The sequence below is a fragment of the Paramormyrops kingsleyae genome, chromosome 22 (assembly GCF_048594095.1).
Source record: "Paramormyrops kingsleyae isolate MSU_618 chromosome 22, PKINGS_0.4, whole genome shotgun sequence".
Lineage (NCBI taxonomy): Eukaryota > Metazoa > Chordata > Actinopteri > Osteoglossiformes > Mormyridae > Paramormyrops > Paramormyrops kingsleyae.
The window spans coordinates 1,343,146-1,368,676 of NC_132818.1; the positions used below are offsets into that span (position 1 = coordinate 1,343,146).

Sequence of the window (25,531 nt, forward strand, 5' to 3'; positions counted from 1 at the left end):
TGGATGGATTTTTTTTGCTTTGTCGTTCAAAAATGTAAAAAATCCAGACCTTTTTTTAATGATGGGTGTTCGTGATATTTACAGTGAGCTTCTGGACTCTGATTGAATTTTCATCATGCTTTTAAAGATTCATGGCAAAACTGCAAACTATAAACAGGTAAAGGTGGGAAAGTTATATTTTAATATGAATACAACAGTAAAGAAATGCAGTTTGGAAATATTAAATGTATCCTATGATACATCTGTAGGGGCTGGAGTTGATGATGAAAAAAAACACAGACAATATGTAGACTGAATGCATGATAATTTCTCAACTTTCAGTGCAAACTGTAAGAGAAATGTATTTCGATGATGTAAGGGGGTGAAATTTTTCCTAGAAGAGCAGGCTAGCTGTCTGTTCAAGTTTCACGAAAAAAAAATTCCCACTAGAAATATAGAAATGCATCTGTTTATAAATAAAATTAAATTATATTAATTTATTTTGGTCTAGTACTCTCATAATTTCTAACCTTAACTCATCCAAATCAGGTTGTAAATTATGCAGCGAGTGAGAATAGTTTTAATGTGCCTTGGATAAAAACAACAGATGACCAGTGTTCTAATAATAATCACTGGTCTTTTATTATTGTGTTTTAATATAACATATCCTGAGAAGGAAAGCAGTATGTTTGTCTTGCAAGGTTGATGTTTAACAGAGCATGGAATTTGCAAGGTGAATAAGAATGTAAATTTGCCAGGAGAAGTAAGAATATTGTTATAACCCTGTGGTGTGTGTGTGTGTTTTTTTTTTTTATAGTCATTCCCTAGTATTCAGTTTTCTTTTCAGTGAGGAAATGTTTTTGCATAATTAACAAATGAATGCTTCTCCAAATCAATATGGCTTTCATTTTGCTTGAAAAACCAGTTTGCCCTTATGCGACCTGCAGACAGCAGTTTTATTTAGTCTTTAGTCTGTCCTGCTGTTCTGCTTGATTAAAATGGCACATCTGCTTTCAAGCCCTTCGGAGGACACATTCTGTTTTTAAAGAACGCACCCATTTCCCCGGACTGAAATTAGTTTATCCCTCTATCCATCTTCTACTGGCTTATCAAGTACAGGGTATGGGATCTGGGGGCCCGGAGCATATGAACACACTGCCCTCGTCCCAGTCTCCAAACACTGGGGCTTCTCAGTTATACGCCCATCTCTCTGTTTCCTTACGACACTCTGGGCCAAAGCGGTGGGATTCCATGTGACTGTCGAGCTCTAACGATCTCTTCCTGCGGCCCTGTAAGTAGCAGGGCTGGGTGCCTGAGCCTGCAAGCCCTGGGCAGCCCTGGGCAGTACTGGGAATTTCTTGTTTTTTGCCATTGGTACACAATTTGCACATGAACCCACGCAAATAATATAGAGCTCCTGTTTAGTTATTCCTACCTAAGTTACAGGGGGTGCTGACATTAGTGATGTTTGTTCTCATTTTGATTTAATACAAAAAGCCTCATTAACAGTAGGTGAAAGAAGTGCTCAAAGGTGGGTGATTGAGTGTAACATGGTCACTATGATTTTCTAAATGCATTTTAGGGCTGCCACTAATGACTATTTTTCTATAGATTAATCTATCGACCATTTTATCAGTTGATCGATTAATCTAAACAATTAATTTTCCTCCAAAAAAAACTTGTCCGTTTAAGTTAATTTTGACGACAACAAACTGTATGCAGTTGCAGGGATTTAGATAATGTATACCGGCTTTTGGGCACTTAATGAACATCATTGTCGCCCACAATTAGGTAAGCAGATTGGTAGTTTGCCTAAAAATATTGAGATGCTTATTGTGACGCCCAAAGGTTAGTAATCTGTATAAAATTGGCGTATCCTCATGCTTAATAAATTAAGTTAGCATAGCACGCCACTTGCGACACAAGCGATAAGCACTGAAGTCGCGATGAAGGAAGGGACAGATCAGAAGCCACTAGGGATGCAACGGTACTCGGTAAAATACCGGACCGTTCGGTACGCGCTGCACGGTCCGGTACGGCCTTGTGAACCGCGGTATTTCGGTTTTGCACTTCCTGTTGAAAATGGTGCTTAATGCTTATCAGGCTACTGTTAAGCAGTAAGCGCAAATGAGCGAAAGCCCTTCACCGTGAGTTATTGTCCGTACGTTTTTCTCTCGGAACTCGGAAATTCTGTGACATCACATCCATCGAGCTACCCCCATCTCGGAACAAACATGGCTGCCTCCATGAACACGCTGCTGTGTGTTGTTGCTTTATATTTTAGCAGATTTGGAGTGAGATTATTTTTTCTGAGAGACAAACAAGAAACACGAACTAGTCAAACCACATTAAAAGCTTTAAAAAATATTTTTGTACATTCATAGCGATATTCTTTTTTTGAGAGGCAAACTACAAACAAACCAAAGACAAGTCCGGTAAAAATCTGATATTGCATGCTAGGATACTGTTTACGGTCATGATATGGTATTCTCTACACATGCAATTACATTTATAACTATATTCATACATTTAACAAAATAAACATTTTTAAAGATTTATAAAATAGAATTACTGTTGAGTGTATAAGCCGCCAGTCCGACATCAACGTCACAAAAGAGGCGTCCGACGGAAAGTGACCATTAATGTCCAATCACTGTTGTGGCTCCACCCATTCACCCTCTCTCACACTGACATAACTGGAGCCGAGCTAGCAGCTCGATCGGTACACAAAAGCGGAAAAAAGAAAAACAAACAAGCATGGCCAGCACTAGCGGAACAGTTGAGAGGCAGAAGTTTGAAGAAGCACCGGCTTCGTACAAATCTCCAGTATGGTTTTTTTTCGGGTTCACTGTAGAATACAAGACCAGGGAGTCGAAACAGTTAATAGAAATGCCACTGTTTGTAAACATTGCCTAACACGTGTCCCATACGCTAATGGAAACACGAGCAATATGGCTAAGCATCTCAAACGTAGTCATGCTGATATAACGGTTCCTGAACGGAGGACAGACGAAAAGGTAACTGCAGGTAAACAAGTGTCTATCGAAAAAGCTTTTCAATTAACAGACATACCCTGCCACATCCGATAAACATAAGAAAATAACCCGTGCAGTGGGAACGTTCATTGCTAAAAATTTGCAACCCTTTTCTGTTGTCGAAGATGCGGGGTTTTGCCACTTAATTAAAACGCTCGACCCACATTATGTTGTGTCCTGCCCAGGGTTCCCGCTGTTGCTCGTCACTCTCGTCATTGACGAAAACGCAACCCATGGTGACGAAGAAAAACGGCATCAAATCGTCACTCTGGCGAATTCAATTTTCAAATGACGAATTTAGAATGTTTGAAAAGTCGAATTTCATTTTTTCCCAATTTTCAACCGTAGCACCCGTAGGGCCTAATCAAAACTGGCCCGGCGCCTCGGACACACGATCGTCGATCATCCATGTCAAATGAGCATGGGCCGTTCTAAAAGTAGCAAATGTTATCGATCGGTGTGGGGACATTCTAAAACGCTTAATGTGAAAACGCTTAATGTGGTTTAATGTTACCAAAAAAGCGACCAATAATCACCAAATTTCGCACACACACATCTGGTCCTAAAGACTTTCACCTGACAAAAAATCAAAACCGAAATACAAGGAATATGGACTTTTTATTTTACGTTAAGCGTTTTCCCCTCCATTGACGCCCATTATAAGGAAAAGGCTTAATGTAACTTAAAGTACCAAGACAGCCACCAAAAATCACTATATTTCTCACACATATATCTGGTCATAAACACTTTCACCTGACAAGAAATCTAAACCGAAATGCTAAGAATAAGGACTTTATACTACGTTAAGCGTTTTCCCCTCCATTGACGCCGATTATAAGGAAAAGGCTTAATGTAAAATAAAGTCCATATTCCTTGTATTTCGGTTTAGATTTTTTGTATTTTGGTACATTAAACCACATTAAGCGTTTTCACATTAAGCGTTTTAGAATGTCCCTCTCAAAGGTACTATGAAACACCGGGAAAGTATTAGCTTACCTTATACACTCACCTAAAGGATTATTAGGAACACCATACTAATACGGTGTTTGACCCCCTTTCGCCTTCAGAACTGCCTTAATTCTACGTGGCATTGATTCAACAAGGTGCTGAAAGCATTCTTTAGAAATGTTGGCCCATATTGATAGGATAGCATCTTGCAGTTGATGGAGATTTGTGGGATGCACATCCAGGGCACGAAGCTCCCGTTCCACCACATCCCAAAGATGCTCTATTGGGTTGAGATCTGGTGACTGTGGGGGCCATTTTAGTACAGTGAACTCATTGTCATGTTCAAGAAACCAATTTGAAATGATTCGAGCTTTGTGACATGGTGCATTATCCTGCTGGAAGTAGCCATCAGAGGATGGGTACATGGTGGTCATAAAGGGATGGACATGGTCAGAAACAATGCTCAGGTAGGCCGTGGCATTTAAACGATGCCCAATTGGCACTAAGGGGCCTAAAGTGTGCCAAGAAAACATCCCCCACACCATTACACCACCACCACCAGCCTGCACAGTGGTAACAAGGCATGATGGATCCATGTTCTCATTCTGTTTACGCCAAATTCTGACTCTACCATTTGAATGTCTCAACAGAAATCGAGACTCATCAGATCAGGCAACATTTTTCCAGTCTTCAACTGTCCAGTTTTGGTGAGCTCGTGCAAATTGTAGCCTCTTTTTCCTATTTGTAGTGGAGATGAGTGGTACCCAGTGGGGTCTTCTGCTGTTGTAGCCCATCCGCCTCAAGGTTGTGCGTGTTGTGGCTTCACAAATGCTTTGCTGCATACCTCGGTTGTAACGAGTGGTTATTTCAGTCAAAGTTGCTCTTCTATCAGCTTGAATCAGTCGTCCCATTCTCCTCTGACCTCTAGCATCAACAAGGCATTTTCGCCCACAGGCCTGCCGCATACTGGATGTTTTTCCCTTTGCACACCATTCTTTGTAAACCCTAGAAATGGTTGTGCGTGAAAATCCCAGTAACTGAGCAGATTGTGAAATACTCAGACCGGCCCGTCTGGCACCAACAACCATGCCACGCTCAAAATTGCTTAAATCACCTTTCTTTCCCATTCTGACATTCAGTTTGGAGTTCAGGAGATTGTCTTGACCAGGACCACACCCCTAAATGCATTGAAGCAACTGCCATGTGATTGGTTGATTAGATAATTGCATTAATGAGAAATTGAACAGGTGTTCCTAATAATCCTTTAGGTGAGTGTATATATATATAGTAATTAGAACATTATTTCCGAAATGCGTACTATACATCATGTTTTCAGCACGCCAGCACGCAAATTTTTACACAGTATTCACGATTCTCCCAACCTTATCAAGTAGACTCGTGACTCGCCCATGCCGTTAGTTGACCAATCACAGTGTGATTGTCAGAAGAGATGTATATTCAGTGAGTTTAATGATTAATTTATTAAGAAGCGGCGAGAGAGTGACTAAAAAAAACGGATGCTGAAAAAAAGTGAAGAATTTGATTAGTAGAAGCAAAAATACAAAGAAAAATGAGGAATTGAAATCAAACTCCAGGGGGAACCCTGCCTGCCGTACACATTTCAGCGACGTTATAATTCCCGACCTCTGTGACAAAGGCCGCAAAGCCATCGAAAACGATTTGGCTCAAGCACAGAGCCTCAAGGGGAATATACAGTGTTTAGAGCACTTCAACATTCTTAAAAGTGTTTTTGTTTACATTTTGTAAGTTTGAATGTTATACATGTATACATATTTCTGAAAGTATGTTTACTCTGACTACTGTGTTGTGTTTAGAGCACTTTAAGAGGCATTTTAAATTTTTTTTAAAGTGTTTTTGTTTACATTTTGTAAGTTTGAATTTTATACATGTATACATATTTTATACATAAATAAGACATAGTTTATTATTTGTTTTGTTGTATTATTACTTGTAGTTGTCACGTTTTCGGCAGGCAGGTGAGCAGGGAAGCAGGCGAGAGCCAAAATCACAGGTAATCAGGGTCTTTAATCCTTGACTGACAGACAGGTAGGGACATCTAACGGACAATACACGACAATACAATGCTGGATCTGGCATACATGGGGAGACGCGGACTAATATACACAAGACAAGGCAAAAGAAACAAGAAACAGCTGGGCACAATCGGGGAAGCACACGTGGATAATGAGGGGGCGTGGCACACACTAGGAGCGGACAGAGCTGGGCGTGACATAACCCCCCCCCAAAGGCGCGTACACCGGGCGCGCCCGAGAGGAGGCGACGGACGGGACAAAACCGGGGAAGAGGACATGGAAGACAAAAAGCAAAACATCAACCAAAGGCGGGGACTGGAAACAGGACAGAGGAACAAAACAGGAACAGGGACCAGAAGAACGACAAGACACGACAAAGAACAGGAAACGCAAACAGGCAAACAGAGAAGGGGGACACAGAGGGAACACCCACAGGAGACACAAAGGGGCCAGGAGTGAACAGAGGAGACACAGAGGGCAGAGGAGCAGAGACAGGAGGCAGAAAGGGAAAGGGAGGAGGAGCAGACAGGGGAGACCAAACAGGAACGGAAGGGGGACAAAGGGGAGCCCGAGGGAGCCCAGGCGGGCGACGGGCAGCGGCTGGAGGGGCCGCAGGCGAGAGGGAGAAGGGAGCTGAAGGGGACCACCCAGGGGCCAAGGGAACGGGACGAGGGAGTGACGGAGGGGACACGGAGGGAGCAGAAGGGAACACCAGTGCAGGCAGGCAGGAGGGGGAAGCCGCGGCAGGCGGAGACGGGGAATGCGCCGTCCGACGCCCAGCCGGAGCAGGGGGACCCGGAGGCGACCGACATGGAGCAGGGGGACCCGGAGGCGACCGACATGGAGCCGGAGGCGGGACCGAGGACCGGCACCGAGGATCCAGGGGGGGACCCGGCGGAGACCGCCGAACCCGAGGCGCAGGACCCGCAGGCAGCCACCGAGCCACAGCCAGGGGCCGAACGGGCGAGCCAGGGGGCAGGGCGGGCGGGACCCGGGCCCGACGCCTGTGTCCCCGTCCCTTACGGGACACTGAAAGGCGGGGTCCTAGGGGGTGTCGACCTCGCTGGGGTAAGGAGGTGCCCGAGGGTGTAGGCTTGTGCAGAGCAGGGGGCGTGGCCGCAGGCGGTGCAGCTGAAGCGGCGAGGTCTCCTCTGCTCGACTCCGGGGCTTTCTCCGTCTCCCCGCGTCGCTCGCGGTGGACAGCAGAGCTGCTTCTGGCACGTTGCCCTGATGTTCGGCAACGCGCCCCGCTCTTCCCGCCGCGAGCCGGAGCTGTAGGCGGCGGAGGCATTTACGTGCCCTCTGCAGCGGGTACTGTTGTCCGGGCGGGCGATCCTCTGCCAGGAGGTCCGCACCCCACTGGGCCAGCTGCAGGGCCACGGGATCCTCCTGGACCTCGGGCTGGGACCGCCAAAACACAAAGTCTTGCAGGAGACCGAGCCGGTGGTGCTCGGTCTCCCGCGTTGTGTTGTTAGGGAGATCCAGCATTCTGTCACGTTTTCGGCAGGCTGGTGAGCAGGGAAGCAGGCGAGAGCCAAAATCACGGGTAATCAGGGTCTTTAATCCTTGACTGACAGACAGGTAGGGACATCTAACGGACAATACACGACAATACAATGCTGGATCTGGCATACATGGGGAGACGCGGACTAATATACACAAGACAAGGCAAAAGAAACAAGAAACAGCTGGGCACAATCGGGGAAGCACACGTGGATAATGAGGGGGCGTGGCACACACTAGGAGCGGACGGAGCGGGGCGTGACAGTAGTGTTGTGTTTAAACCGAACCGAAACCGTGGCCCAAATACCGAGGTACGTACCGTACCGTGGGATACCTGTGGCCTGTACTACGAAGCGGGGTTACTGGCTTATCGGGGTAACTTGCTGGATTTAAGGTAGTCTGGGCAAAATGTAAGTGAGAAAGTCCACTTAAACTGTGGTACCTTAAATCTGACAAGTTACCCCGATAAGCCAGTAACCCCGCTTCGTAGTACAGGCCACGGTATCGTTGCACCCCTAGAAGCCACAACATCTTTTAAAGGAGAAGATACTGTGGTTAAACAAAGTAAAAATATGTTAGTTGTTTGGCAGTAGTTTTGCCGATTAAAGTTTCATTTTTATTTCAGCTCACAAATTATTTTCTTTTATTTAGTGTCCGTTTTAATTTCAGTTTTAGTTTACGATAACAACACTGTTCCAAGCAAGTCCAATGCACACACTGGCACCGTCAATCAACGTAGAATAATCCCATATTTTATCCTAAACATTTCCACAAACACGTATTCAAGGGTGATTCTAATTTAATAAACATGAATAGACAACATTGTGGTTTGGTAATCTAGAATAGCGCCTGTTGCGGTACTCATGCATAGCGCTAGCGTGCATAGCCTGGTATGCCATCGCACGTTGCACGGTATAAAACCACCTTTTTCTTTTGTGATAATTCGAACTACAGTACTCCCATAATTACATACTGATATTAAAGGAAAACATTTATTCCAATGAATTATAGCGTTTTTGAAATCATCATGGTAATTTTTACGCAAATAATAAAAATTTATTTAAAATATTGATGACGGATTTTCAGCATCAACATAATCGACTATGTTGACTAATCGCAGCAGCCCTAATGTATTTCTTCTCTTTCTACAAGTTCACTCTCTGCGGTGCCAATTAAAGGTGACAGGAAAGGCAGCCCAGCTACACCTGTGCTGTGCCCATAGCGAAGCAGTCGTGCAGTGAACCTTTGGTTTTATGTGGCCAAAGGCAGGGAGCTCAGTGAGTTTCTCAGTATAGGGGGAACAAACGGCCTTCATCCAGCTTGGGTACTTGACAGGTGCTGGTTCCACCTCTTCAACTAAACATCCAAAACTTTTTATCCCATATTGTGAGCCTAGACAGACTGTCAGTCAATTGAAGGGAACACTGTAGTACTCACTATGTGCATTATACAGACACTAATGCACACATGAACCCCAGTATGCAAGGGGCCGCAGATCGGGCCAGTGACAGTGGTGTGGATAAACGAGGTGATCTTTTTAACTCTTCAACAAAGAGTTATGTCCTCATTTCCCTATCGCTCAACTTCCACACTGATGAGCCCTGATTCCAGAGCTTACAGTAGCCTACATGATTTACATATATGTACTGTATATATATATATATATTTTAAATATTACCTTAATATACTGTAAACTGGAAAGAACTGTCTAGAAGGTGTGGCGGTGTGAAAAAACAGATACTGTCCAAGCCTACTTTAGAAAATAGAAGGAATGTGGAGTACCTGATGGAACCTCACAGACATGCAGGGAACATACAAACCCCACACACTGAGAACGTGGCCGGGATTTAGAAGTGCCTCCCTGGAAGTGTGAGGCACCATTGCTACCATGCCCTCCTTCAGCTTAAAATTTCAGATATAATTGAGGTCATAGTCATAGAAGTAATTGAGAAGGAACGTCCTTTCAAAATTGATAGATCAAACAAAAGGCTTGTAACATGTGATCAGTAATTACTGGATAAATGAAGCTCTGGATGTACAATGGAAGGGATTGTCACTTGCTGTCAGTGACTGACTGGTTAAACCACTTCCTGGCAGTCGAGTTATTGATTTCCATTGGATTAAACCAGTTTGATTGACACAAAACTCCTGCCATTTCCTCACACTCATGCATGTGAACGTGCAGAAGGTACTCGTTAGCTTTCTATAATCACAATTGTTAATTAAACTTAAAGTGATTACAGAATAATCAATATTAAGGTATAATACTGATCGGGCCCCTTTTAATCAATCGCAGACAAAGCCTTCACATCAGGGTTGGCAACCATTTGTAAATTTACGGGCAGCCTGTATTAAATTTACCCTGTCCGTAAACCACTAAATAAATAAATAATGTCAGTAAAAACAGACTGTCTTGTTAGTAAAATCACCCGTTGGCAACCCTGCTTCACATAAAGCCTAGCAGTGCTGGCCATACTCATTAAAGGTATCAAAGACAAGACAAGCGGAAATAAAAACTAGTGCAAAACCAAGCTTCTAGGATGTTAAGCAGGACGGTAGAAATTTGATCTCTGAATGGACGTCTTCCAGAATTGGGAATATGTGCAGATAGTCTCCAGCAGGACGGAACTTCTGCTGATACAGACATAAGGTCTGCTTATCCTGGAATCTCCCTATTAAGCAGGATGTGATAGATATGACTCAAACACTTGCGACTCAGAAAATCTTCCCAGAGTTTTTTTGAAAATTGCGCATGCATCCTCGGGATTAACTCACATCCTCATCACGTTTGCTAGGTCCATGAGGAGTTTCTGTGCAAGACGTCCAGTAAAAAGAAGCAGACTATGGAATGCAAATATTGTAAAGCATTAATAATTGTAGTGGCTGACACAACATCCAATTTCTATCGACATTTTGGAAGGAAACATAAAAGCAGGTATGTAGGCCAATGCAATGGAACTTCTCGATAGCCAATGACTGGCTAAGTCAGGGACGGATTACGGACTGGGCCAGCGGGGCCGCTGCCCAGGGGCCCTTGGGGTGCAGGGGCCCCATGGGGCCCCTAGCCCAAAACAATTTGCAAAGCTTATCAACAATGTATTTTCGTTTGTCTATTTTAGAGGGCCTACATTCTTTGATCCTCTGCCTACAAGGGCCCCTGACCCTATAGGGCCTCTGATGGAAACATGGAGGGAGGGCGTTTGGCTGCCAAGGGCCCTTGAATTGTGGTGGTTGTGGTGGTGGTGCTGGTGGTGCTGGTGGTGGTGGTGGTGGTGGTGGGGGGGGGTCGGTCCTTTCAGGGGGCCCCCGGCCCTGCTATAGGAACTTTAAAGGGAAATGGGTGCATGGGAGCCTACTTTTAGAAGGCCCTCTTAGGCCCTCCTATTATGGTCCTGGCTTCTGGCTACCAGGGGGTCCTAGGGAGGATGGGGGCTTTTAGAGGGCCCTCTGATTATGAGGGCCCTACTAGGAGGCCCTAGGGAGGAGGGTGTAGTGTACCTTTAGAGGGCCATCTGATTACAAGGGCCCCTACCATGGGGCCCCTGGCTTCTGGGGGGAGGGGAGGGGGGCATGTTAACAGCCTTACAGAAGGCCCTCTGACTAGGGAGCGGTAGCTTGGTGGGATGGAGGCGGTTAACCTGCCCGCTGAGTGGCCCCCAGACCAGTGTAGCAGTGTAAGAGTTTAACCAGTGTAATCACTCCCAGGGCTGTAGTGGAGGCTAAACACAAGTAAACACGGTTTACCCACCTCTGGTTGTGCTACGTTGCTACCTGTCTCTATAAACAGAGATGGGTAACCTGGTGCTAACATTAACGTGAGGTAATGGCATTAGGCTGTACTGATTATAATTTGAGATCCAACTTACTATATCAACTTAAGCCACCTTCTTTTCACTTTTTCCGAGGTAAAAAGCGGCAAAAGATAGTTTTGTCAACATCATTCTGCTTTTACAACACGGTACGCCGCACTAGTTTGGACCCACAAGTGGCATGATGACGTAGCAACTAGCCATCCCAGACAATACTGGCGTTTTTTTTTTTTTGGTTTTTTTTTGAGGGGCCTCGCGAACGTTTTGCTCAGGGGCCCACACAACCCATAATCCGTCCCTGGGCTAAGTGAACTTTGAGTTTGCTTATTGAGTGTTGTATGAAAGATTAATCTTAATGAGAAATGTTAAGAAGTAATTTTTCAGTCAACGTCATGATTTTGAGGTATCCCTGCGCTGTCAAATAGTTCAGCACTCACGGTAAAGTGGATTGGTGAATGCTTTTTTCAGGCAGTTCTGTCAAGAGACCTTGTAGAGAGTACAGGGGCAGGGAACTATCTTGATGATTGATGTCTCTATTTCTGTTTCGACCAAGAATGTTCTGTAAATAGTTTGTCAAGAGTCAATAAATGGACAGTTTGAGTCCTTCAGACTGCCTTCAGGTGTTTCCCTGGTGATCCCCACAAAAACCTACACTTGGATAGGCCCTTTGGTCAGCTGAGAGTTTGTTTGAGAAGTTCATAAAACTCAGTCATCAAAGAGCTAATGTATTTTCCCATCAATTACCGTCACTTATACTACGGGACCGTTGAATGCTTGAATCTGATTGGCTGACGAACGTTCTGAGGTGTGCAATTATTTTCAGGGAAACGCACGGCGAACGTAGTTCCAGGCAGCTCTCTTGACCGTATTACAGTTCCATATCACTTCGCATAGATAACTTTAATAATGGAAATTAGCATACAGTACCTATACAGCACACAGGACTAACAAAAACAACAACATGACAGACGATTTTCCGAAAGTAAATTTTAATATTTACGGTGAATATGAAACTTTCAACAACTGGGCTGCAGCAGTATTAGACAGTCCAGATGAAAAACAACATAAACGGAAGCGGACATCAAAGGCAGCCAGCAACAACAAAAGACATAAAACGATCAGCGAAGAACAGCTAGACATACTCGAGGGAGAAAAACACGAAGAAAACACCAAAAAAACAACAGCTAATGACGTTTTGGAACTAGCAAAAGAGTCGTTGGATGAGATGCGGAAGAAATAATCCTACTCACAATAGCGATTTAAGTAGAAAAACCGGACGAATCCCTTGAAATATATCATCTGATCGATGTCTTGAGGTGTGGCAACCGTAGTATAAGCGGAATAATTGACTCCGGACCGTTGAATTATTAGAAAAATAATGCACACTCCGCTTCGCGTCGTGGCCGCATTACCACCTCGGGTGTGCATTATTTTTCTAATAATTCAACGGCCCGTCGTCAATTATTCCTTACATCATCAATGGTGTGAAGAGAGGTAACCCCCCCCCCCCCCCCATTGCTTTGATCAGTCCCCCCAATGGCATTTCTCACCAACTGTTTGGCCACCTTGCCCATTCAACAGCGGCACGTTGACAGTGGGTCAAACAAGGGGTTTTTGATCAAGATCAAATGCTAATAGGAATGACCAAACGCCAAGATGAAATGTTGTGGCCCCCTGGAAACATTTTTGAGGCTGACACACAAATTGTGCAGTTACAGCCTAGGTTGAATCGAAGATGGCGTTTGGCAGGAAAGAAACGTAAGCTTTGGAGCCGACCGATTTCCTGAGTTGATTGATCTTTTAAAAGCCTCCAATTACCTGCTCAGAGATTTAGTTTTGTGCAGCTGTCATGTGAAATTAATCTATTTTTCTCAAAGGCACCAAAGTTTTTAAGAAGACTAGAATGGAATGATTGGCTGTCACCATCCTGGTCTTCCTGGCTTCTCCCTCTTTGACAGCTTTGTGCCTTGATCACAGCACTCTTGCTCCATCTTGCTCATATTTAACAGAAGGAGCTAGGATAATTTCACAGTATATTATATGTATTGTTTTTGGTTTATGTTAATCACTAGTTATAGACATGCTCTTTGGGAATGGCGGCTGTATTGGCATTTGGATGCCAGACGGCATTGGTATAATGAAGCTTTAACATTGTCATTTCAGTACTAAAGCACTTCATTCATGTGTCTTTTCATATGTTTTGTAATAGGTGTAACCAAGGGTCAGTTGCTCTGCTGGCATTTGTCCATCTGTCCATACAATCGTCCATCTTCCCAGATTTGTGGGAGGCCCATCTGTTGTGATAGGATAAAACCTTTTCCATATATTGTATAAAGAAACGTTTTGCACTAAATACATTTTGTTCATTTTGTCAGAACTGGTTGTGCTTGTCCACTGCAGAGCCTCATTACTGGGCAAATAGTTCCATGCGAAAATGTTTCTGGCGGGCACATTGATTATGCTCTCCATGAACTCGGTGGGAACTTCAAAAAGGCACAGGAAAGAGGCCTTTTTAAAGTCTGTGTGGGAGTTGAAGCACTTGGTTGTCGATTATCCTGGTATAGTAGAGAGAAATTTTAGGTCGCATTGTTTCCTTTTGAAGTGCAGTTATGGTTACATCTGTTCTTTTCAGTGCAAGACACTTGTCCAACCAACAGTGAATGTAATTGGTCATTTTAGTATGAAGTAAGGTGTAATACAAGTATCCAGCAGATAATTAAGAAAAGACATATACATTCAAAGAGAATGAGATTTGTTGAGATTAGTTTGAAAGCGATTGAACTGGGGCCCACTTACCCAGTGAAAACCACATTTATTAAGGTTCTTGTTAGTTGATGTTATAATTGGGAATTGCCTGCCCTTACCCAAGTACCCAGAGCTTCTCAAGCTCTGTTGTCACCTGTCTCCTTGTGCACTGTGATTACAGACCTTCTGCATGCTAATAGCTAATAGTAGGCAAAATGAATTAGCAAGGAGCATAATGAAGCTTCTTCCTAACAGTCTCCAGTACACATGATTTGGCTCACAGACCAGTTAAATCAATGGGAAACACAGGAGGGAACCTAATTAACTCTCATTCACTAGCATGTCACTTCTGGGTAACAACTTATCTTTTACAGCCAACTTCAAAACAGTAGCTCTCAATTTAGTGTTAGCATTTTTCTCAGGTGACATGGATGCTAAGCTTATGTTCATTCCAGAGCATGTGAGTGGAGTGGAGCGGAGCGTGAGTGAGGAGCGGAGCGGGCGTAATTTGGTCAGAGCGCAGAGCGGTTTTCTAATTAAGGCTGGAGCGGTCGCTCCGTCTCGCTCCAATTTCGCTCCGATACCGCTCACACTATGATTCTGAGGCGTGCTCAAATCTACCCAGAATTCATCTGTACAATTATCAAGACTGTTACACAGATTGGCCGAGATGGAATTCGCAAAGTATTTCACAAAGGAAACTGATAAATCATACAAATGTACTATTCTTATCAGACGTATAGAGGACAATAATGTAGAGGAAGAACAACAATGTGGTGAAACTGTTTCAGTGAGTAAAGATTCACTTTGGAATCACTTTTCTCAGAAACATGAGTGTGCTACGCGAACAGGCGGAAGCCGGAGCAAAACGTGAGTAAGTTTTATATGGTTGTAATATATCAAGTCTATAAAGTAAATTAAAGTATAAAAGCCTATAAAGTAAATATTTGTAGTCTAATAAATTCGTTGTGTCATTCAAAGTAGGTCTAATAGGATTTTTTTTAATTTCACGTAACGCTGTCAGTGAAATTTTATTTTATAGAGAGACGCAGCAGCATCAACAGAAAAAAATTGAGGAATTTAAAACGTAGAAGCTTACCCTTTATATTCTTTAGGCTATTAAGCCCACCGATTCCTTTATTTTTAAGCCTATTTTTGTGTGGAATGCCATTGCCAAACCTGTCCATTGTTGCCTATATGTTGCTTAAAAATAAATATTTTCTGAGTGGCAATGTTGCCGTTGCTCATATTTCTTTATTTATTTGTCCCTCTTTTAAATTGGAGCGAGTGTGGAGCGATTTGACTGGAGTGGGAGGAAATTTTAGTGGAGCGAGGAGCGGTTTTGAGCGGAGCGGCGTAGTGCGAATTCGAGCGGAGGAGCGGGCGGAGCCGACAGCCTCGTGAGCGAGGAGCGGAAATTCTCACCGCTCCACTCCGCTCACATGCTCTGGTTCATTCCCTGATTTTGTGTTCAATGTTCATTGTGTGAAAATTCATCCCCTACAAGGGGCAGAAGACCTTCATACCCCTGAAGACAAAATATTTGAATTTTTTGTGAAATTAATGGTGACATGGATGCTAAGCTTATGTTCATTCCCTGATTTTGTGTTCAGTGTTCATTGTGTGAAAATTCATCCCCTACAAGGGGCAGAAGACCTTCATACCTCTGAAGGCAAAATATTAGAATTTTTTGTGAAATGATTGGTGGAAAGCTTCCCTGGGCTCCTTTAATCAGATGTGCCAAAGTGAATGTTTTGCAGTGAGTGCTCACCATTGTGTGCTCCAGACACAGGACTGCAATGTGCATTCAGGGCAGTGTTTTTCTTGTCTTGCCCGTCTCTCATATTCATTGTGCCCTGCAGTGTGCCTGGGGAGCAAAGACAGCAGATACTTTGGACAACGATGGAGGTCCTAGTCAATGGTACCAGAGAACTATTCTCTGGCTTCTGCAGTCTCCACCCATCTTCATTTCTCCAGGGAGTTTGGCAGCAAATCAGAGGGTGACGCTTTCATTTTGAGATTGCTCTCATCAATGCACAGCTGTGTTTCTTTCCAAAGTCAGGGGGCCTGTTTATCACCCCAATGTATCCTAAACCCTGAGCTTGCCACTCCACCATAATGCTAAACTCTCTTTTGAGTTAATTTTGCAAAATGCTAATTGAATAAAAAATACATACCTGGGTTGGTAAATCTTGTTTTTCTCCTTGGATCGAGGTCTTCAGCATTACTCAGGGGTCAAATGCTCACCCCGACTCTCAGGGGTTCTAATGGCCTGGGTGAGCGAATTGGCAGGAGCCTGACAACAGGCTGTCTGATGGTTTCTGGTTGCCTATTATTTATTACTTATTTGTCAGCCAATTTGATGCTTTCTTTGTCATTGTTTGTCTCCAATCAGAAGTGACAGTAACATGACAGAGCTGAGTGTTTTTTGTATAAACGTTACTCAAGCGAATGCCATGCCAATATAAAAAAGTATTTGTTTCCAGCAACTTGAGAACAAAATAAAATGCCTTTTTCTGTTTTGTAGGGATCAAAAGGGAACATATGCAGTGAGCTTGTCTAACTGGAGAGAAAATATCGCTGGGGAAAAAAAAACATGGAGGAATGAAAGACTGAGTTTGTGCGTTGATCATCCTGCGGGAATGCTTTGGCGAAGAAAGAGCACATCCAGGCATTTGTATTTCTCCATACAAAAGAGACAGTAGCTGGGTATTTTAGTCAATTCAACAGCCTTTGAAAGGTCTTTGAATCTTAGTTCAAACAAGCACAGCTAGTCGGAAGTAACACCAGCGGAACGGAGAGAAATCTGTTGCGTTCTGCAGGGGGGTAGGTGTGTAATCACAGAGCTCCATGGCATCCTGGGCACCATGGAGTAGTGAGAGGCTACCGGAGATAATCCCACTTGCTTCTTTGTAGACATTTTCATGGGGGATGAGTGAGGAAAAAGGCGCTTGACACTGTCAGAGAGAAGAGCCGGCAGTCTTGTGTGTAAGAGAACACTGGTGAGAGACTCCTGATCTTCTGTAGCCGCCTGTCCTCTGAACACCGTGTCCTTCAGATTGTCTTTCCACCTCTGTGCTAAAATCATGGCTAACTGGGCCTTTTCACCTCTTTAGCCCCACAGTGGTCCACTTGTGGTGAAAATGTAGTAAATTTAGAGATCAGTGGTCATTGTCAACACACCACAATGAAATGTGTCCTCTGCATTTAACCCATATGTGACTTTCGTGACATAGCAGGGGGTAGCTAATTCAGTGCCCGGGGAGCAGTACCTTGCTCAGGGTACCTCAGTGGTGCCTTGCTCGTCGGGGATTCAAACCTGCAATCTTTCAATTACAAGTGCGCTTCCTTAACCATCAAGCCACCACTGCCCGCAATGATAGTAGTTGTAAGATTATCTTAAATGTGTCACATTGGGGGGCTTCTTGGATTAGCTCGCATTTTCCTGACAGGACAGGTACATGGCTCGCCTTGTTTATTCGGACATTTCCTGTGTTACCGCTTCAGGTCCTCATGGCATGGCTGAGATTGGTTGCAGCAACATCAGAGGGATGCAGGGTGAGTTGTGTTGAGGCACAGTTGACATCGGCTCTCATTTTGACGGCCTTCATACCAGGGAGAAAGATTCAGTATGGCACATGGCAAGAAGTTTCTTAGAAATTTCTGTTTCTCATATTTCACTTATGATTGGCCATATAATCTCTATATTTTAAAATCTATAAAATAAATAAATGTGTGCAGTGGTGCCCAACCAAAGTCAGTGAATGCCCCCCCACCCCCACCCCTAAATCAAGCCAGCCTAGTGCCAAGCCTGATGTTTGCATCAGAACAGAACAGTGCTGAAATGTGAACAGACTGTAAAGGCATCCATTTTGGCTCTAGGACTTAAACATGATGCGGTTGACAGAAGTCGAAGGAACCTCAGTGGAGGAAAAGCCACTGCAGAGAGCCTATCCTGGAAAGAACAGAGGATGTACAGGAAAGTGCAGAGGATGAAATCTAATATTGTGTAGAACTTCCTTCAGGGACCCTCGGGGATCTTGGGAACTTGTATTCAGTTCATGAAATTAGCTTTTGTTGGAAAAATTGTTGAAGGCTCAGGAGGACTGTGATTAGCTATTGTGGTTTGTAATCTCTAAGCCTTTACAATAGATAAAAGGACTCACAAGCTAAACCCTTTGATGGCTAGTGTGAGCTTCATGACCCCTATAATGTAAGTCTGTTTGCAACGGATGTGTTATTTAACATGCATGGCAACTAATTTTCAGTGATTGCTTATACACTTGCTGCCTGGTAGATCCTAATCCTAATCCTTCCAGGCCACCAAAGCTAAGGGTTTTAGCAGCCAGTCTAAGTTAAGTGCAGTAGTTCCCTGATCATAAAGTGCCCTGTCGTTCATGTTTTAAAAGTGCTCATTTCTGTGGGCGCTAACATTTGCAAACAATGCTGTTACTTTGGTAGGTCATCTTGGTGCTACATGGTGCTTTTTATTCAACAAAAGATTTTTCTGAGTAATGAAAATGTCACCTTCCATAAAAATCTAATAAAAGTACCAAAATTCATGCATTTGCAGCCATATTTACAGAGTTGTCAGCTATTAAGGAATTGTATCGGCTTGGGTTGTGTGTTTTTTTTTTTTTACAGAATTTCTCAAGCAGTATTGTGTCAGTAACTTTAGCTAGCTGCAATAATATGAGGCACTTTGTGGTCTGAATGCCTGCTAAAAAAGGTGAGCAGAATATGTAAGGAGATAGTGGCAAGGAGCTGTGAAAACATGTAATATAATTCCCTCCATACGATAAGGATCGGGATTTTTTCCACATCGTCTTTCAAGGGCTTTCCAGACACCCTTGACATCAGAGGATCTGCTTGTCAGAGCCCACCCAGACATCAGCAGAGCCAAGGCCACTCGCTCAGACGAGTGTTGTTCAAAACGGGCCAAAGATGAGGCGACAGCCGACAGCAGACGGAGCCAAGGTGCTTTGTGATGAAAGGCCTATGAAAATGGATGGACTAGGCTGCCAGCATCAGCTAGAACCAACTGGGCTTGCCATGAATTTAGAATGGAAAAAACTTTTATAGAGACTGAAGCTACATGAAACATATATCTAACCATTGCAGTAAAATGTAGAAATGAATGGTAATCTGGCAGCTTGTCAGCTGATTTGTCTCTTTTTTTGAGGGTCAATTTCAATTCACTTTATATGACACCCTTCCTAATGTTCTAGCCCTAAAGCACTTAAGAAAGAATCGAACAACAGAGGCGCTTACTGACATAGAACAGTTTAGGCTAACAATATTGTAAATGGATAGTGAATGAAAGCCATGGGACAATGGAGCAGAGGAAGCAAAACTGTATAGTTTGATACAGCACAAAAAAACCCTTGGGGGTTCAAGGTCACAGTTAGATTCACATGGATATGAATACTCTAAATTCAAATCCCAATGGTCATGAATATGGACCATAAAACCTTGGTTGGGTATGTAATGGTTTGGTTCTGTTTGATTAACCTCTTTGCAATGACGTGTTCCTCGTTTAAGAAAAGAAGGACAGACACTCCAGGTGATTACGAGCTACCGATCGGGGGAGTTAGTTTCCGAAAACAGCGAGGCACTTTTAGAAACTAACATATCAAATCACAACAGGAATCCAATACAATACAAACATACACGAGACTGACCCATATTTTGTTAAATATTAGCTATTTTTATTTCACCACATTTGCTGCTAGTTTCTCAGCACAGACAGAAGACTGTGAACTATTCATAGTCAGCCTCTGCATCCCTTCGGGTCCCCTCTGAAAATGTTTTTCCTCTCTGTTCCTCTCTGCTATTTTTTGCTACCTCTGAAATCTCATTGGGGGGGGGGGGGGGGATGTAATCGTGTGGATTTTCTGCCCTGCTGTGATGCACAGTACAGTATAACATATCCTAATTACTCTTTATCTTATTTCTTCTTGCTCCATTCTCATTGCTTCATATGATATAAATATGATCACATATTTAACTTGAGGCTACAAAACTCAATAGGGTGTTCCTGATGGAAAAAGTTACTTTTTCTGTTTATTCCCTGTCTAATCCTATTGAGAATGGTCACTCTTTCGTGCTAAGTCGAGATATATTTTCAGTAACAACATCTCAGTTGTGGTGTTCTCATTCTATTCTACCAAGCAGCTATTAAATGTTGTTATATTAAAAATAGCAATTCAGTGATCATTCCTAACAACCAGGGAGCAACGGAATGTTGTTTCTTGAACACTGTGCGTGCACCAAGGATAAATGAAGAGATGTTAACACACATTTCTTTGGCAGGATTTGGTGTGTTCATGATCATGTGAGAAAATGCACAGTAGTAGTAACTTTTTGGCTGTGTGATTTGAACTGATGGGGCTCATGTAGTTAAATCCACATCGATAGTGGCATGGTGATTAGAATCACTACTGATTTATAAAGTTCTGAAACATAAACTGTAGAACCTGCTGGAGTATGGTCTCTTCAAAGTGGGTCTTGGACTGGATCCAGATGCGGGCCTCTGCGGGTGGCCGGATTGGCGTGCGCTCACCATATGTTTGTGGATGCCATGCCAGCAGTTTCGTGCAGCGTAGCAGAAGTAGCATCCAGGATTTCAGATACGTCGAGCCGCACTGCCAGAACATCCTGACTCTTTGTGCCATGCAGTGTAATTGTGCTGCACAGCACTGTCTTGATAGGGATCCACTTAGAGATGGTCATGACAAAGGGTTGGATTTCTGAAACTTCTGCCTCGTCCTGTGATTCTCCATAAGATGGAGAAAAATGAAGAATGTCAGGTTTGATGATGTGTCACCCCCACTTTCTCTTTAATTGCATTAAGCTAATGTTAGATTAAATGATGTGTTAATTTCCATACCCTGGAACATTTTAAAGGTCACCCATAGCTGCTGCATAACTCCGTTCCGAGATTAAATCTTCACATCATTCGTGCTTTTCGTCTTTAATCCAAAACAATTATACCGGCTTTCATAAAATGACTTTCATTGTTTCTTGTTCTAACAATCTTTTTGAAGGCCAAATCTTATAGAAAGAGAGCAATTAGCTAACAGATATACACTAGAGGATTAAAGCATAGCATTAGATTATATGCTTATAAATGCATCAATCTGAAGATAAATAATAATTAGTAAGGTACAGTATGTAGGTCGTTACAGAATCAATTAAACCTCAGATGTCGCAGGGTTGCTATGACAGGTGAAGCAAGTAATCAGGGTCACTTGACCTGTTGTGATGTGTAAATCTGCATGGATATATAATTCTCTTGCAGTTTCTGCAGAATAATTTTTTCTACAGTTCCTGTTTTTGTGACGTAATGCTGTTTTTCTGTTTTATTGTTTCTTGTTGTGAGAAAACCTCTTTTCATTTGGCAGTTTGCTCTGCTCAGCCAGCAATTAAAATTGTGACCTCTTTGCAGTTAAGCCACAAATCTTGAAACTTTTGGGAATTTTATTGGAAGGTAAAAAGACTCTCAGAATTCTCCGTTTGTTATGATTCCTTGTATGGCTTTCCCTCCTTTTTAAACACCACTCATACACTGAGCTGTCACATCCATTGAGAAATTCAGCTCTCATGACTCCTCCTAAGACATTAAATAAAAGAAACTGCTCTTTCATGTTATGACCTCTGAAAATGTCAATAACCACTTTGTCTTGCTTGGATTCGCAAATTCTGAAAAGTTCTCATGGAACTCCTACTGTGAAATGGTTCTGCTTGGAAACACACATTATCAGTATAACGTGAAGTAGCTTTTGTCCTGCCAGGAGTTGAATTTAACAAAATAATTTTTAAATCTTAAAGTTCTTTTAAAATATCTTGAGTGATTTGTTATTATGTTAATGTGAACAAGTTGAAGGTGTGTTTATGGATGATCTGCATTGGTAGAATTTTCTCTGTGTTCCAACAGAAAATCACTGTCATTATTTGAAATGTTTTTTGTTACTTTCCTACAAACTTTTATAATTTTGAGAAGCCTGAGAAGCAGGGCTGCCACTAAGTACTATTTTTCTATGGATTAATCTGTCGACTATTTTACTGATTGGTCGATTTAATATAAACAATATATCTTCCTCCAGAAAATCAAATAGACCATTTACAGTAAGTTAATTTTATTTGACAACAAACATCTCTATGTTATGGCAGGGCTTTAGATAAGGGACACCGGCTTTTTGGCACTATACGGAAATTATTTTCGCCCACAATTGGATAAGCAGATTAGTAACATGCCTAAAATATTAAGATCCTTATGAAAATTCACTATGGTTTCCTATGGTTTTTATGCAGTAACCATAGTTTTACTACAGTATGGTACCTCATGGTACTTTGGTACTACCCATAGTACTACCATGGTTTGGAAAGACCATGGTAAAACAAAGACCATGGTAAAGCAACAACCATGGTAAAGACCATGGTAAAACAAAAACCATGGTTTATGACCAGCGAAACCATGATAGAACCATAGAAACCATGAAAAATGGCAAACCACTGTAAACCATGGTTATTTAATCATAGTAAAACCATAGTTAATTCTCGTAAGGGGATATACGTATTCTGACGCCCAAAAGTCAGTAATCTGTATAAATTTGGTGTATCATTGTGTGTATTAAATTCGGTTAGCGGAGCACGCCACATGTGACTGCTTTGGTAAATTATGGCGATACGCACTGAAGTCAAGAAAGGGACAGCTCAGCAACCACATCTTTTAAAAGCGGAAATATTGTGGATAAACAATGGAAAATTATTTGTGGTGTGGTGCTGCTTTTTGCTGATTAAAGTCCTACAACGTGTTTTTTTTTCTTGTAAGTGTAGTTTTCATTTTTATTTCCCTTCACAAATTATTTTCTTTTATTTAGTGTCCGTTTTCGTTTCAGTTTTAGTTTGTGGTGATGCAAATGTCCCCATGCTTAACCCTTAGGTAATGTTGAGGCAAATAGCAACTGGGCAAGTGCAGTTGGATTGCACAAGGATTGCGATGGAACATGAAAGTATTGCGAGGGAACGCAGAAGTATTTAAAAAAATATATGGATCATGGTACATATTTGTGGATTGGTTTCTGTGGGTTATAAATAATAAAGTCCAATAAAAACTCCCAAAGAAGTGCCACATCACATGTGATGGCGGGTAACATTGCAGTCATCCAAATGATGAAAAACTTGCTGTGAACAATGTATTTTGTGACATCAAAAAAATAAACGATAATATCAAACGACATACGTTTAAGTCATCCGATATATATCGTCATATCGCACAGCCCTAATTTTGCTTATTTGCTTAGTTTTGCTACTTCTGAGTAACGCTTGTGTGTTTTCTCTTCAGGCGCTTGTGCATAGCCCTGGTGCCCATGTAGTATGCCACTGAACTTGGCACAGTGTAACACCACCTTTTTGTTTTGTTGTTGTACTACCATAATTACCTAGTGTTATTAAAGGAAAATATTTGTCATAATGAATTGAAACGTTTTAGACACATAATGGTAATTTCAATTACCGTAAGTAAAAAAGATGCGTCGATTTAAAATATTGATGTCAATTCATTTTCAGACTAAACGCGGCTGCCGCACTGAGAAGTCTGTGCCCATGTTTATAATGAAGCATTCACAAAAAAGTCAGAATATTGATGCAATATATCAACAGTTTGTCCCTGAATTTAAAAATATAATTCTTGTTGAAGTTTTTATATTTGCTTCCCATGCTTGTTTTTTTTTAACTCCATGATAAATGCAAAATATTTTAATGGAGCGTAAATTAAAATACTGATATGCTCCCATGGTATCTACGCCTTTGTGCTCATGTAAAACATTGTGCTCTAAGCTGGGTTTTGCACACGATTGCATGCAGTTGTGGCAGGATACAGTCAGCCATTCAGGACTGTCAGGTGAATGAATGCAGCAGAACAGAAATGCATTTTATGTCATTAACGTTTTCAGATGATGAGGGTTTGCAGCCTCTCTGTTAACTTTGGCTCTGTCGACTATGTAAAGTCAACAGCTCTCTAAGGATAATTCTGTGATTTTGTTCGCTTCCCGATATTCCCAATGGACTTATCTCTTTTTCAAAGGGGGTTTATAGGATGAAACAGGAAATACAAAAGATGATTTTCCATGTTTTACCATGTCAATACAAAGCCATCTATAGTGCTGTTCTTTGGGAACGTTTTGGATGTACCATGCATATTTAAGTAGTATTTACATAATTATTTATAATATGTATAATAGTATTTATAAGACATAATTGCTACTCATGATTATCTTTAAATACGTCTCATAGGGATGTTGTAACTCCCCTCCCTATGGCTCATTAAATTGAACCTATCATGTGTCCCCAAGTAGCTCATATAAAAAATGATTTGATTGGCCAAAGCAGAAATGGGGCAGGATTGTGTTGCATAGTTTCCTGAGCCACAGGGTGCCTTCCTTATAAACGGTATCTCCTATATAATGATCTCCCTGAGCAGTTTTCCTGATTGTGGCTATTACTTGGTGTAGAGCTGGTAAGCAACAGACGAGGGACAGTGGGAATGCTGTAGATAATGGGAAGCATGGTAGATGGTAGCTGGATGTTAGCAGCCACCACCCAAGCAGCCTCTGAGGGAGGTCCAGTTGTCCCAATAACGTGCTTCCAGCAAACTCCTTCTTTGGACTGGGTCCACGCCTTGAAAGATCTCCATGCTGCAAACACGTGGCTGAAACCTTCTCACTGTGTGTTAGTCAGGCTGTTGCTGCTAATTTCCGCGTCTAGCATATCTCCCTTATCCGCGTATGTTTTTAAGCGTTTCAGCTCCTTTACAATCACACACCACGGTCACCTGATAGTTGGAAGTCCAAACCACATTTGGCATCCCAGAGATTGTGCTTTTGAAGCAACGTGCTGTGCTTTTTGGAAGAGTGTCAGGAGCCTAGTGGGCAGACTTGTTTCCCGCAGGCTGGAATGTGCTACCGTGCCCTGAGTTTGTGGAATCTGCATGTTCTCTCCATGTTCCTGTGGGTTTCCTCTGGATGCTCCCGTTTCCTCCTGCAGCCCAGGCATTTGGCCCGGGTGACCTGTGCTTCGAACCTCTCTTTTGTGTGCATGTGTCTCTTTGAGTGCTCAGGTTTCCCGTGATGACTTGCAGTCATCATGACCTTAAATGCAATATTTTAATTACTTAGATGATTGATATAAGATATGAAATGTTTTATTGCCCATGTGCACTGTACACTGGATTGCTGACTTATTCGCCTACATCCAGTTTAGAACAACTAATATTATACAAATAAACTAATAAAGAGACAATGGGCATTAGACATGTAATAGACTGGTGAAAACGAGTAATGCTTAGATGCTAGAAATAGCATAATGGATTTATGTTACTGTTTAGTGTTACTGGATGGAGGCACAGATGGTGGCAGGTTCTCTACCGGTGAGGGACGCGCTGATGCTTTCTGGCTGC

General features: G+C 42.5%; 1 protein-coding gene and 1 long non-coding RNA gene across 4 annotated transcripts in view; both read left to right on the plus strand.

The window, feature by feature from the left end:
* The window catches only part of LOC111834025 (protein sidekick-1-like), a 369,045-nt gene that overhangs the window by 38,488 nt on the left and 305,026 nt on the right, over positions 1–25,531 (plus strand). The gene's annotated exons all lie outside the window — the stretch shown is intronic.
* On the plus strand, positions 16,304–18,346 carry LOC111853274 (uncharacterized). The gene is made up of 5 exons (XR_002840421.2): positions 16,304–16,349; positions 16,601–16,693; positions 16,990–17,075; positions 17,581–17,631; positions 17,956–18,346. It is a non-coding gene; the product is annotated as an uncharacterized lncRNA (long non-coding RNA).